We start from the raw sequence: 14,620 nt of genomic DNA on the forward strand, positions 1-14,620 counted from the left end.
CTGTATGGTCTGGATCTTGCTCTCCAGTGGTTGAACTTGACCCCCACCTACTAGGTGGCCCAAGTACACAACCTTGCTCTGCCCTATCTGGCACTTAGTAGCCTTGATAGTCAGGCCTGCCTTTTGCAGGGCCTCCAGAACCTTCTTCAGGTGGATCAGGTGATCCTCCCAGGTGGAGCTAAAGACAGCAATATCATCTAGATATGCTGCACAAAAGTCATCCAGCCCAGCAAGGACTTGGTTCACCAACCTTTGGAAAGTGGCAGGTGCATTCTTCAAACCAAAGGGCATTACCACAAACTGATAATGCCCACTAGGGGTAGAGAATGCTGTTTTGGCTTTTGACTCTTCAGCTAGTCTGATTTGCCAGTAGCCAGCTGTCAAATCAAATGTGCTCAGAAACTTGGCAGAAGCCAATTTATCAATGAGCTCATCTGCTCTTGGAATGGGATGAGCATCTGTCCTAGTGACAGCATTGAGACCTCTGTAGTCCACACAAAACCTCATTTCTCTCTTCCCATCTTTGGTATGAGGTTTTGGCACAAGGACCACTGGGCTAGCCCATGGGCTCTCTGATGGCTCAATCACTCCAAGCTCCAACATCTTTTGCACCTCAGCCTTTATACAATCCCTGACATGGTCAGGTTGCCTGTAGATCTTATTCTTCACAGGAAGATTGTCACCAGTATCCACCTCATGGGTGCACCAGCTAGTCTGACTGGGTGTGAGTGAAAACAAGTGTCTGTGGGCCTGCAACACCTGTCTGCAGTCCACCTGTTGCTGCTCAGTGAGGCTGCCTGCCAAGGCTACTCCATCAACTGAACCATCATCAGGGTTCTGGGAAAGCAGGTCTGGGAGAGGGTCACTCTCTTCCTCCTGTTCCCCATCTGTGGCCATGAGGAGACTCATGTCCTCCCTGTCAACAAATGCTTTCAAACGATTGACATGGAGCACCCTGTGGGGGCTCCTAGGGGTGCCAAAGTCAACCAAGTAGGTGACTTCTCCCTTCTTTTCAATGATAGGGTAGGGTCCAGTCCATTGGTCCTGGAGAGCTGCTGGCCCCACTGGGTCCAACACCCACACCTTCTGCCCTGGCTGGTACTCAACCAGAACAGCCTTTTGGTCATGCCAGGCTTTCTGTAATTCCTGACTGGCCTCAAGGTTTTTGGATGCTCTCTCCATGTATTCAGCCATCCTGGAGCGGAGACCAAGTACATAATCCACAATGTCTAGTTTAGGCTTTTTGAGAGGTAACTCCCATCCTTCCTTCACCAAACTTAATGGACCTCTTACAGGGTGGCCAAACAAAAGTTCAAAAGGGCTGTAGCCAACCCCCTTCTGTGGGACCTCTCTGTAAGCAAAGAGCAAGCAGGGTAAAAGGATGTCCCATTTCCGCCTAAGCTTCTCTGGTAAACCTTTTATCATTCCCTTTAGGGTCTTGTTGAACCTTTCCACAAGCCCATTGCACTGTGGATGGTAGGGTGTGGTAAACTTATAGTTTACTCCACACTCTTTCCACATTGCTTTTAAGTATCCAGACATGAAGTTGGTACCTCTGTCTGAAAGAACCTCCTTTGGAAAGCCCACTCTTGAGAAAACTGCAATGAGGGCTTTTGCCACCACAGGTGCTGTGGTGGTCCTCAGGGGAATTGCTTCTGGGTACCTGGTGGCATGATCCACTACCACCAGTATAAATCTGTGCCCAGATGCTGTTTGAGGATCCATGGGACCCACAATGTCTATTCCAACTCTTTCAAAGGGTACCCCCACCACAGGTAGTGGTATCAGGGGGGCCTTTGTTGTGCCACCTGACTTACCACTGGCTTGGCAAGTGACACAGGAGCGACAAAACTCCTTGACATTTTCTGACATGTGAGGCCAGTGAAAGTGTGGAACAAGCCTGTCCCAAGTCTTATTCTGGCCTAAGTGTCCTGCAAGGGGAATATCATGGGCCAAGGTAAGAAGGAAGCCCCTAAACTTCAAAGGTATAACCAACCTCCTGGTTGTGCCAGGCTTGGGGTCTCTAGCCTCTGAATAAAGGAGTCCTTCATCCCAATACACTTTATGGGTACCTTGAGCATTCCCTGCAGCCTCAGCAGCAGCTTGCTGTCTGAGGGGTTCAAGTGAAGGGCAATCTAATTGGGCCTGCCCCAGGTCTGCCCTTGAGGGTCCCCCTGTCCCCAGAAACTCAACCTGATCAGGTTCAAGCTCCTCAGAGACAGTCTCCTCTTGGACTGCAGAATCAGTTTCCTGTGAAACCTGATTCTCAACCTGGGGCAAGTGGGAAGGCACAGCCTTAACCCTCTTGCTCCTTCTCTTGGGTTGTGGTTGGTCTATTGTTTCAAGATCCACCACTGGTTCAGGAAGGCACTTCTTAGCCTGAGACCTTGTCACTGCAAGGACATGAGCTGAAATCCCTAGCATTTCTGCATGAGTCCTGTACTCCACTTCTGACCAAACTGAGCTTTCAAGATCATTGCCTAACAGACAGTCTACTGGGAGGTCTGCACTCACAACAACTTTCTTTAGGCCATCTACCCCTCCCCAGGAGAAGTTCACAACAGCCACACTATGGGAAGTAGTGGAGTTGCTTGCATTGGTCACTAGGTAACTTTCACCTAGTACAATTTGTCCAGGGTCCACAAAGCCAGGTGCCACCATTGTGACACTGGCACAAGTGTCCCTGTAGGCCTGAGCCAGTTTCTCATTAATTAAGGGAGTCTGCCTATATTTGCCCAGGTTACTGGGGCTTACTGCAGTGGGCAAAGATATGTCCACATCATATAGGAGAACTGCCTGTGTGGGGATTCTGACTAGGCCAGATTCCACCTCAGTACCCAGGGTCAACCCTACTAAACCCTTTGGCTGTGTACCACCACTGCTGACTGTACTAGGGGGTGCAGTTGCTTTAGGAGCTGCAGTGGTGGGGACTGGATTTTTCTTAGTGCATTCACTGCCCCAGTGTGAAACTGATTTGCAGGTATTACACCAAGGTTTCTTTGGGCCATCGTTCTTCTTTTTCTTGTTTCCATTTTGGGAACCCCCCTCCTTATTGCTAGTTTGGGGGCCTGAAGACTTCTGGTCCTTTTCTTTATCTTTCTGATTCCCACCCTTCTGGTCTGTTTTCTTCTGGTCACCTTGGTTCTGGTTTTTCTGCTTAATCCTTGTTCTGACCCATTTGTCTGCCTTCTTTCCCAATTCTTGGGGAGAGGTCAAATCAGAGTCAACAAGGTATTGATGCAACAGCTGGTTCTGACAGTTATTAAGGATCTGTTCTCTCATCATAAGATTGTACAATCCTGTATAGTCTGAAACTTTACTTCCCTGCAGCCAACCCTCCAGAGCCTTAGTGGCACAATCTACAAAATCAGTCCAGTCCTGAGTCTGTGCTTTTTGGGTGTCTCTGAACAACAACCTGTATTGCTCAGTGGTTAGGCCAAACCCTTCAATAAGAGCACTCTTCAGAACAGAGTAGTTTTTGGCATCCTCAGGTCTAACAGTGAGGAGCCTGTCCCTCCCTTTCTCAGAAAAGGAGTACCATAAAATTGCTGCCCACTGATCCTCAGGGACCTGCTGTACCATGCAGGCCCTCTCAAGAGCAGTCATCCATTTGTGGATATCATCCCCTTCCTTGTAGGGGGGCACAATTTTTGTCAGGTTTCTATTGTCATAGGCCCTGTCTTTTTCTTTAGGAACTTTGCTGCCACCAGTGGCATCTAAGCCACACAATTTTTTCTCTCTTGCTAAAGCAAGTTTAGCTTGAGCCAAGGCTACCTCTTCCCTTTCTATTTGGAGTTGGACAGCCCTCATCCTGGCCCTATGCTCTTTTCTCTGGGAGGAAGTCATTCCTCTTTGAGATTCTCTTGAGGCACTAGAAAGGTGAGAGTCCCTTGACAGAGATCTCTCCCTTCTATTACCTGGGAGAATTTGGTTATGAGATCTGGAGTGGTGCTGGCCCCCTCCATTCCCATGTAGGTCCAAGTTGGCCTGGTTAAGCCTGGCAACCTGTACCTGGTTTCCCCTCTGATCCTGATCTTCAGGCTCATCTACATCAGAGCCTTCTTCTGGGTCTTCCTCTTCCTCCTCTATTCCTTCTTGAAGATCCTCATTCTCAGGGGAGTTTATCCCTTCCTCTGTTTCTAAGGGAGTCTGACTCGCCTTGTCTAGGTCATCCTTTTCTAGGAGAGCTACTAGGGAAGGAATGGTAGGGCCTCTGCCCTTTTTTAGCCCCCTGGCTGTGCACAAGGCACTCAGGTCTTTGTGGCTAAGGTTGTCATATCTGGATGTTGTCCCTATAGGATCAACTATTACAGGAGCAGAGCCTGAGGCTCTTTCTGTATCAGACATGACTGCTAGTGAGGTGTAAGTGGTGCACTTACCTACACTAAGTGGTTTCCTACTGTACCTTGCTAGTGAGTTGTAGTCAGGGTGTGCTAATCCCTTTAATCTACAACTACTAAGTTCAGTAGAACTTAATATGCTAAGCTTTTAATTTATATGTACCTAGAGGTACTTGATGTGATCTTTCAATTTGATAAAGATTGCAATGGTAAAACAAACAGCAAGCTCAAATCCGCACCGCTGCACACCAATGTGAGAAGTTGGCCTGATAGGTAGTGTTTCCAATTCTGGAACCACTGGTTATCAGTCCAAACAAACCCCAAAGATGTCAGGTTGTAAGTCAACCTTGTAGACAAGCTATCCTAGTGGTAGCATGGACTAAGCAGCCTTAAAGGCTTAACTTAAGAGGTCGTGTTAAGCGAGCTTGTTTTACCACATACAATCCTGTAATCAAATGAAAGGACACCACACAAGTATATATTATAAAAATATATGTATTTATTACTAAATTACTCCCCAGTACTCTTTATGAGGAAAGGGGCACAAGCGTTAAATCAAAAGCACTGTTAAACATATAAAGTTGGCACAATTATGGCTGAGGGCGGGGGGCCACTCAGACCATATACTAAAAAAGTGGTATAAGTAACACTTTACGAACAATGGTTAGGCCTAGGGCCTAGAGATTCGCTGGGAGCAGTCAGGACAAGCAATGAAGAAGTCGGGAGTAGCCCACAGGAGACGGATGCAGCACGGAAAGTGCGGCGCGCACCAATGCACTGTCAATGGTGCGTAAAAGTTAGTTAAAGTGAATAAAAAGATACTTCCGCTGAACCTAGGAACACAAAACTTTAGACACAGACCCTAGAGGTGTGTACCAGTGTATGGACACCGGCGTTGCAAAGTTACCTCACCCACAGGCCGTGGGTGCACAGGGTCGAAGTGGCGTCGGGTTCTGTCACGCAGGTTCTTGGTGCTTGAAGCTGTTGCAGCTGCAGGCGCTGTGAAGCAGAAGTGTCCGGTGCGATCCAAGGGTGGATCGAAGTAGAAAAGTACCTGAAAGCAGAGGGGACAGAGTCTGGGTCACTCAGCAGTGACCAGGGTGGAACCAGGACGGAACCAGGCAATGTCGGGCGCAATCAGGCGGTTGTCGATAGGCTTCTCTCCGCTGTCACGTGGGCTCTGGGGCATCTGCGACGTCCAGGAGCAGGTCACGATCTGTCCCACGTAGGCTCTCGCCGTCAGCACCGTCGGCTTGAAGATTGTAGCAAACAGCACTTGGCAAAAGCAATCCACGCGGAACCGGGAGATTGCTTATCACTCGAACCAGGAGGGTCAGAGTGGGTGCTCCTTTTCAGAGGAGCTGGTGCAGATCTGGAGCAACCAGAAAAGCAAGTCGGATTTCAAAGTTCGTCGGCACAGGGGCCACAAGCCAGCTGGCAAGTGACCGGGCCAACGCGTCGAGCGCACACAAGCAGAAGGGCCCCACGCAGCACTCGTCGAGTGTGGAGGGGTGAGCTTTGGTGCAAGTGGAGCTCGGGGCTGGGGCTTCTCAAACCCCGATGTACAGCTTCGAGGGTCACTCGTGGGCCGCGCGGTCAGCGTCTCGTGGCCTTTTCAAGATGGCGTGCCCCACGCTTCCGGTCGCCTCCACGGGTCTCAGCTCTGCAGGGACTGTGGATCGGGCAGGTAGAAGGCAGGCAAGCTTGATCTCGTCGATCTCTGTCGCTCGAGTTCCGGCGGGAACTGCAACAAAGCAAGGGTCGAGGGCTGGATGGTGCCTGTTTGCACAGGGTGGTCACTCCTTGACCACAAGGGAGATTCTTCAGTCTTCTCACGTCGTGTAGAAAGTCGAAGGGTCCAGATTTCGTTTCTTATGTTTCTTCAGGATGATCTGAGGTCCGTTGGGACTGCTCCCCCTCTTATTCGAATCTCGGGGGTTGGACATCCTGCTAGGTCCCCTCCTATGGGTGGGACCCAGGAAGGGGGTGGTTACACCCCTCTCCTTTGATCCTGGCCGCGCTGGGACAGGGGCTGGGAGGCCCCAGAACCGGTTTGGCCGGATCCTGCAAGGGGCAGCCTTGTGCTCCCCAGGCAGTGTCTGGTTTCATTGAAACCTCCCTACTCCAATCCACTATCTCCTGTCTGGGGTGGTTTGACACCGCCCTGTGACAGGAAACTCTTTGTCCAGGCCTCCTCTGCCGGGTTTCGGTCAGCAGCAGGAGGTCAGACCCGTGTCTGTGGCAGGGGCATCCATTTTGTGGATCTGAGGCTCATTTTAAATCAACCGCGTTTCAGTAAAGTAACATGTCTTCTCCCTCTAGAAGGGTGGAATGCTATCCCCGTCGCCAGAACTGGCGAGGGGATAGTATTCCAATTCGTATGACACCTTACACGACATGTTTTGATAAAGCCAAACCAAAGTTGCTATATAACCGCGAGGATTATAATGCGCTTAAGAGTATATGGTATGGCATTATCCCGGATCAGCTTAGGGAGTTGTTCCCGACAGCTGCAGACAGGCTCAGCTCATGCCAGAGCACCATCTCACATAAAACCACGCACTCTGCCTCCAGGATTGATGAGGCCTTCCATAGGAGTGGCTTACAGGCTATATATGTGTCCAGATATAGGTTTAGATATAGGTATACTATATCTAAGCAAGGGGTGATTACACCCACTTGCCCCAGCTGAGTGATCAGCCAGTTGTGTCAATTTAAGAGCCAGCCAGGGGTGGCAAAAGCTATGCTTCAGCCCCTGGTAGGCCTTGGTGGCACCTATGCCCTGGGCACCTATAGTGCATGGTACAGGGGCTGACAAGGAGTCCATTTCCAATTGTGGTATGTACCTATAGCACATGTATTACAAATTTAGAGAGAGAACAGCAGGCTGGGGGTCTGATTAGCAGGCCCACAGCCTTAGTAAGTCGAAAACCAGTGAAGCAAAAAGCAAAAATTGGGGTGACCATAGGATAGCAGACCCTACTCTCCTACACACTTTTTAAAAATAATGTTTTTTTCAGCAGGCACATTCTCTCCTAAAAACAAAAATTGCATGCGTATATCTCTAGTTTGGAATACCATAGGCTTGCATGCATACTCTCATGGGTCACTCAAGTTTTTGGGACCCTATTGCACTCTGTTTTCGTGCTGCTTTTAGTATATGGCCCATATTACAGAAGTCTACCATCTTTGAGTATTTGAGGCTCCTTTGTAAGTGCTTTATATTTTTTCCTTGAAGAGCTGTATAATAAAGGGGTCCGGGAAAGATTGCATTTATGGAAGATAAAAGAAGGCCCACTTGTCTCACCAAATGCTGTAGAGAAACCTGATGTTTTACTCATGTTATCCTTAGTTCGTTTTTGTTAGACCTTGCATTCTTAAGGTGGTCCCAACCCCACCTTATTGCTTTTCACCTCCGCATTTTGCTGTATCTTTTTGTTGGCCTTAGGACTCTGATCACTTTATCACTACTAATCAGTGCTGAAGTGCACGTGCTTCTTCCCTAATCATGTGTATAATTGGAGTATACCTGACTGACAGATTTAATTTACTTGAAAGCCCCTTGTAAAGTGGTATACCATATACCCAGGGACTGATTGTGCCGCCCAAAGAAATAGCATTTCAAACCTGTCTCAAGCCTGCTACTGCAGTGCCTGTGCTGCAGTGTACTGCCACTTCGACTTGGCATTTAAAACTACTTGCCAAGCCTTAAACTCCAATTTTATTACATATCAGTAACCCCTAAGGTAGGCCCTAAGTAGTCCTAGGGGCATCATGCTATGTTGTAAAAGGTAAGACATGTACTGTGGTAGTTTGTATGTCCTAGTAGTATCAAACAGTCTATTACATTTTTCACTACTGTGAGGTCTGCCCCTCGCATAGGTTAGCATTGGGTATTCCCTTATACTTTTTGGGGGGTAATTCCATATCAGAGAGGAGAAGCTTTATTTATTTATTGATAAATCCTATCTACTGGTGAGGTTGGATTTAATCTTACTATTGTATAAATGCCATTTTTAGAGAGTGAGCATTTCTCTGCACTTACTGCTCTATTTGCATGAAAACCTGTCTTCAATTGACGTCTGGATTGGGCTGCGAGACAGCTACATATGTGCATTCCCTGTAGACAGCCACAACACAGGTCACTCGACTGCAACTGCATTCATCTGCATTCTGATTGGCCTGGGGGAGAGCTCCGCTCCCCTTACCGCAAATATGTTCAAGAATGATAATTTATGTCAGTAAGTACAGTATACCTACATCTTATAATCATGTGTGTTTAAATAATTTGTCGTTAGATCGTTTAAATATTGAAAAGGATCTGTTTTTAATAGACATTTTACAAAAACAACTGGTACATTTGGGAATTCTGTAAAGGAAAAACCCAACTGCCGTGACATTGCCAACCACAATGCCGTGACTCGGATTCAAACCGAGGTTGCTGCGGCCACAATGCAGAGTACTAACCACTATACGATCACGGCGAGCTACTTGGACTTAATAACATACAGTGACATGAAGAAATTATAATTCGGAACACTCAGGGCTACTCCTGTGATAGGCTGAATGTGTTCATTGCTTCCTCATTCCTTATACAAAGGCTTTATCTCCTCAGTGGTTGATAGGCTGAAACTGTTTCCTGGCCGCCTGCTTGTGAACTGGCAGGAGTCAAAGATCACACATACACTGGTGGGCCTGTGATGGGACACCAATGCAGAGAAACACACCTGGCGCAGATATTCTATTCTGTTTATTAGACCTGCATCTCCCCTGTACCTCCTCAAGCCATCTGTATGTGAAGCAAGAAAGAGTTAAGGAACGGTCCATCTACACTTTTATTGGGAGGATGCTGCCGTGAGCTCCTCCCAGCTAATCACAAAAACAGCAGTAAAGCAAGATAACTACACAGTTAGGGGGGACTGCATGGTTAGGTTTGTGAGGAATTATTGAAACTGACCTCAGTGACCCATAATCAGAGCTGTGGCTAATGACTGCATGCCTAATTATGATGAAGCAAGCACCATGGCTCGTAGGGGCCCCACAACACACTTTTCTTAGCTCATTGAATTAAAGTATAAACTTCTGCCATGTGTGAGTGGTAAAGGCTTGTTAATTTTGTTGCTTTTCAAATTCACGTCTGACAACAAGACGAAGGAACATTGGGGCATCAGACGCTTTGGAAAGTAGCCACCAACCGCAGAGAAAGAGAGAAAGAGGGAAAAGACAGTATGAGGTGTGGAGAAAACAGCAGCAGGTACAAGGAGCTCAAATGAGATTAATGGCGCCTAAATAGAGCACGTAAATTAACAGTTACAAATCTAAGAAAAGGGAAAGAAAAGACTAGGAAAAAACACAGAAAGAGCTTGTAGATGAAATTCTCTTCCAGGAACAGCAGGTTAAGAGAAATTACACAGGGAGCAGTTAAGCTTGTAACACAGGGGAGAATAGAAAAGAAAATGCAGTTTTATGAAGTGTGTTTGCCTAATCCAGCTAGCACTTTTATTTTATTTCTCTATTTGCTTCTTTTATTGGTAAAGTAAGTTTCAAGTGCATGCACAGGTATGACCGAGAGAGCCAGGGTATAATGATTTGAAGCGTTTGCACCAGCGCTAATGAAGGACGAGAGTTATAGCAAAGATATGAAAGGGGGAGCGATAATAAATATGTGATATGGCAATAGTGACACCAAAATAAGCCACCTATTTATAAAACTGACATGGGAGAAATACTAAAGGTTAACTTCTGAAATTGTAGCCGATGTTAAAAAGATTCTCGTTGTCGGCAGGATTCGAACCTGCGCGGGGAGACCCCAATGGATTTCTAGTCCATCGCCTTAACCACTCGGCCACAACAACTGACTGTAAGGCAGGTGCACATAATCTGTATGCAAGTTTTCAAGGTGTCCCACAGCAAATTCCTGATATTCTGCAATACACTTTTTAAAAATGTTTTTTTCAGCAGGCACATTCTCTCCTAAAAACAAAAATTGCATGCGTATATCTCTAGTTTGGAATACCATAGGCTTGCATGCATACTCTCATGGGTCACTCAAGTTTTTTGGACCCTATTGCACTCTGTTTTCGTGCTGCTTTTAGTATATGGCCCATATTACAGAAGTCTACCATCTTTGAGTATTTGAGGCTCCTTTGTAAGTGCTTTATATTTTTTCCTTGAAGAGCTATATAATAAAGGGGTCCGGGAAAGATTGCATTTATGGAAGATAAAAGAAGGCCCACTTGTCTCACCAAATGCTGTAGAGAAACCTGATGTTTTACTCATGTTATCCTTAGTTCGTTTTTGTTAGACCTTGCATTCTTAAGGTGGTCCCAACCCCACCTTATTGCTTTTCACCTCCGCATTTTGCTGTATCTTTTTGTTGGCCTTAGGACTCTGATCACTTTATCGCTACTAATCAGTGCTGAAGTGCACGTGCTTCTTCCCTAATCATGTGTATAATTGGAGTATACCTGACTGACAGATTTAATTTACTTGAGAGCCCCTTGTAAAGTGGTATACCATATACCCAGGGACTGATTGTGCCGCCCAAAGAAATAGCATTTCAAACCTGTCTCAAGCCCGCTACTGCAGTGCCTGTGCTGCAGTGTACTGCCACTTCGACTTGGCATTTAAAACTACTTGCCAAGCCTTAAACTCCAATTTTATTACATATCAGTAACCCCTAAGGTAGGCCCTAAGTAGTCCTAGGGGCATCATGCTATGTAAGTAAAAGGTAAGACATGTACTGTGGTAGTTTGTATGTCCTAGTAGTATCAAACAGTCTATTACATTTTTCACTACTGTGAGGTCTGCCCCTCTCATAGATTAGCATTGGGTATTCCCTTATACTTTTTGGGGGGTAATTCCATATCAGAGAGGAGAAGCTTTATTTATTTATTGATAAATCCTACCTACTGGTGAGGTTGGATTTAATCTTACTATTGTATAAATGCCATTTTTAGAGAGTGAGCATTTCTCTGCACTTACTGCTCTATTTGCATGAAAACCTGTCTTCAATTGACGTCTGGATTGGGCTGCGAGACAGCTACATATGTGCATTCCCTGTAGACAGCCACAACACAGGTCACTCAACTGCAACTGCATTCATCTGCATTCTGATTGGCCTGGGGGAGAGCTCCGCTCCCCTTACCGCAAATATGTTCAAGAATGATAATTTATGTCAGTAAGTACAGTATACCTACATCTTATAATCATGTGTGTTTAAATAATTTGTCGTTAGATCGTTTAAATATTGAAAAGGATCTGTTTTTAATAGACATTTTACAAAAACAACTGGTACATTTGGGAATTCTGTAGAGGAAAAATCCAACTGCCGTGACATTGCCAACCACAATGCCGTGACTCGGATTCAAACCGAGGTTGCTGCGGCCACAATGCAGAGTACTAACCACTATACGATCACGGCGAGCTACTTGGGCTCAATAACATACAGTGACATGAAGAAATTATAATTCGGAACACTCAGGGCTACTCCTGTGATAGGCTGAATGTGTTCATTGCTTCCTCATTCCTTATACAAAGGCTTTATCTCCTCAGTGGTTGATAGGCTGAAACCGTTTCCTGGCCGCCTGCTTGTGAACTGGCAGGAGTCAAAGATCACACATACACTGGTGGGCCTGTGATGGGACACCAATGCAGAGAAACACACCTGGCGCAGATATTCTATTCTGTTTATTAGACCTGCATCTCCCCTGTACCTCCTCAAGCCATCTGTATGTGAAGCAAGAAAGAGTTAAGGAACGGTCCATCTACACTTTTATTGGGAGGATGCTGCCGTGAGCTCCTCCCAGCTAATCACAAAAACAGCAGTAAAGCAAGATAACTACACAGTTAGGGGGGACTGCATGGTTAGGTTTGTGAGGAATTATTGAAACTGACCTCAGTGACCCATAATCAGAGCTGTGGCTAATGACTGCATGCCTAATTATGATGAAGCAAGCACCATGGCTCGTAGGGGCCCCACAACACACTTTTCTTAGCTCATTGAATTAAAGTATAAACTTCTGCCATGTGTGAGTGGTAAAGGCTTGTTAATTTTGTTGCTTTTCAAATTCACGTCTGACAACAAGACGAAGGAACATTGGGGCATCAGACGCTTTGGAAAGTAGCCACCAACCGCAGAGAAAGAGAGAAAGAGGGAAAAGACAGTATGAGGTGTGGAGAAAACAGCAGCAGGTACAAGGAGCTCAAATGAGATTAATGGCGCCTAAATAGAGCACGTAAATTAACAGTTACAAATCTAAGAAAAGGGAAAGAAAAGACTAGGAAAACACACAGAAAGAGCTTGTAGATGAAATTCTCTTCCAGGAACAGCAGGTTAAGAGAAATTACACAGGGAGCAGTTAAGCTTGTAACACGGGGGAGAATAGAAAAGAAAATGCAGTTTTATGAAGTGTGTTTGCCTAATCCAGCTAGCACTTTTATTTTATTTCTCTATTTGCTTCTTTTATTGGTAAAGTAAGTTTCAAGTGCATGCACAGGTATGACAGAGAGAGCCAGGGTATAATAATTTGAAGCGTTTGCACCAGCGCTAATGAAGGACGAGAGTTGTAGCAAAGATATGAAAGGGGGAGCGATAATAAATATGTGATATGGCAATAGTGACACCAAAATAAGCCACCTATTTATAAAACTGACATGGGAGAAATACTAAAGGTTAACTTCTGAAATTGTAGCCGATGTTAAAAAGATTCTCGTTGTCGGCAGGATTCGAACCTGCGCAGGGAGACCCCAATGGATTTCTAGTCCATCGCCTTAACCACTCGGCCACAACAACTGACTGTAAGGCAGGTGCACATAATCTGTATGCAAGTTTTCAAGGTGTCCCACAGCAAATTCCTGATATTCTGCAATACACTTTTTAAAAATAATGTTTTTTTCAGCAGGCACATTCTCTCCTAAAAACAAAAATTGCATGCGTATATCTCTAGTTTGGAATACCATAGGCTTGCATGCATACTCTCATGGGTCACTCAAGTTTTTTGAACCCTATTGCACTCTGTTTTCGTGCTGCTTTTAGTATATGGCCCATATTACAGAAGTCTACCATCTTTGAGTATTTGAGGCTCCTTTGTAAGTGCTTTATATTTTTTCCTTGAAGAGCTATATAATAAAGGGGTCCGGGAAAGATTGCATTTATGGAAGATAAAAGAAGGCCCACTTGTCTCACCAAATGCTGTAGAGAAACCTGATGTTTTACTCATGTTATCCTTAGTTCGTTTTTGTTAGACCTTGCATTCTTAAGGTGGTCCCAACCCCACCTTATTGCTTTTCACCTCCGCATTTTGCTGTATCTTTTTGTTGGCCTTAGGACTCTGATCACTTTATCGCTACTAATCAGTGCTGAAGTGCACGTGCTTCTTCCCTAATCATGTGTATAATTGGAGTATACCTGACTGACAGATTTAATTTACTTGAAAGCCCCTTGTAAAGTGGTATACCATATACCCAGGGACTGATTGTGCCGCCCAAAGAAATAGCATTTCAAACCTGTCTCAAGCCCGCTACTGCAGTGCCTGTGCTGCAGTGTACTGCCACTTCGACTTGGCATTTAAAACTACTTGCCAAGCCTTAAACTCCAATTTTATTACATATCAGTAACCCCTAAGGTAGGCCCTAAGTAGTCCTAGGGGCATCATGCTATGTAAGTAAAAGGTAAGACATGTACTGTGGTAGTTTGTATGTCCTAGTAGTATCAAACAGTCTATTACATTTTTCACTACTGTGAGGTCTGCCCCTCTCATAGATTAGCATTGGGTATTCCCTTATACTTTTTGGGGGGTAATTCCATATCAGAGAGGAGAAGCTTTATTTATTTATTGATAAATCCTACCTACTGGTGAGGTTGGATTTAATCTTACTATTGTATAAATGCCATTTTTAGAGAGTGAGCATTTCTCTGCACTTACTGCTCTATTTGCATGAAAACCTGTCTTCAATTGACGTCTGGATTGGGCTGCGAGACAGCTACATATGTGCATTCCCTGTAGACAGCCACAACACAGGTCACTCAACTGCAACTGCATTCATCTGCATTCTGATTGGCCTGGGGGAGAGCTCCGCTCCCCTTACCGCAAATATGTTCAAGAATGATAATTTATGTCAGTAAGTACAGTATACCTACATCTTATAACCATGTGTGTTTAAATAATTTGTCGTTAGATCGTTTAAATATTGAAAAGGATCTGTTTTTAAAAGACATTTTACAAAAACAACTGGTACATTTGGGAATTCTGTAAAGGAAAAACCCAACTGCCGTGACA

General features: G+C 45.4%; 2 non-coding genes across 2 annotated transcripts; both read right to left on the bottom strand.

The window, feature by feature from the left end:
* Positions 1–10,113: 10,113 nt before the first annotated feature.
* On the bottom strand, positions 10,114–10,195 carry TRNAS-AGA (transfer RNA serine (anticodon AGA)). Its single transcript has one exon. It is a non-coding gene; the product is annotated as a tRNA-Ser (tRNA).
* Positions 10,196–13,052: 2,857 nt separating this feature from the next.
* Positions 13,053–13,134, bottom strand: TRNAS-AGA (transfer RNA serine (anticodon AGA)). The gene has a single exon. It is a non-coding gene; the product is annotated as a tRNA-Ser (tRNA).
* Positions 13,135–14,620: the final 1,486 nt, after the last annotated feature.

The sequence above is a fragment of the Lissotriton vulgaris genome, chromosome 1_1 (assembly GCF_964263255.1).
Source record: "Lissotriton vulgaris chromosome 1_1, aLisVul1.2, whole genome shotgun sequence".
NCBI classification, from domain to species: Eukaryota; Metazoa; Chordata; class Amphibia; order Caudata; family Salamandridae; genus Lissotriton; species Lissotriton vulgaris.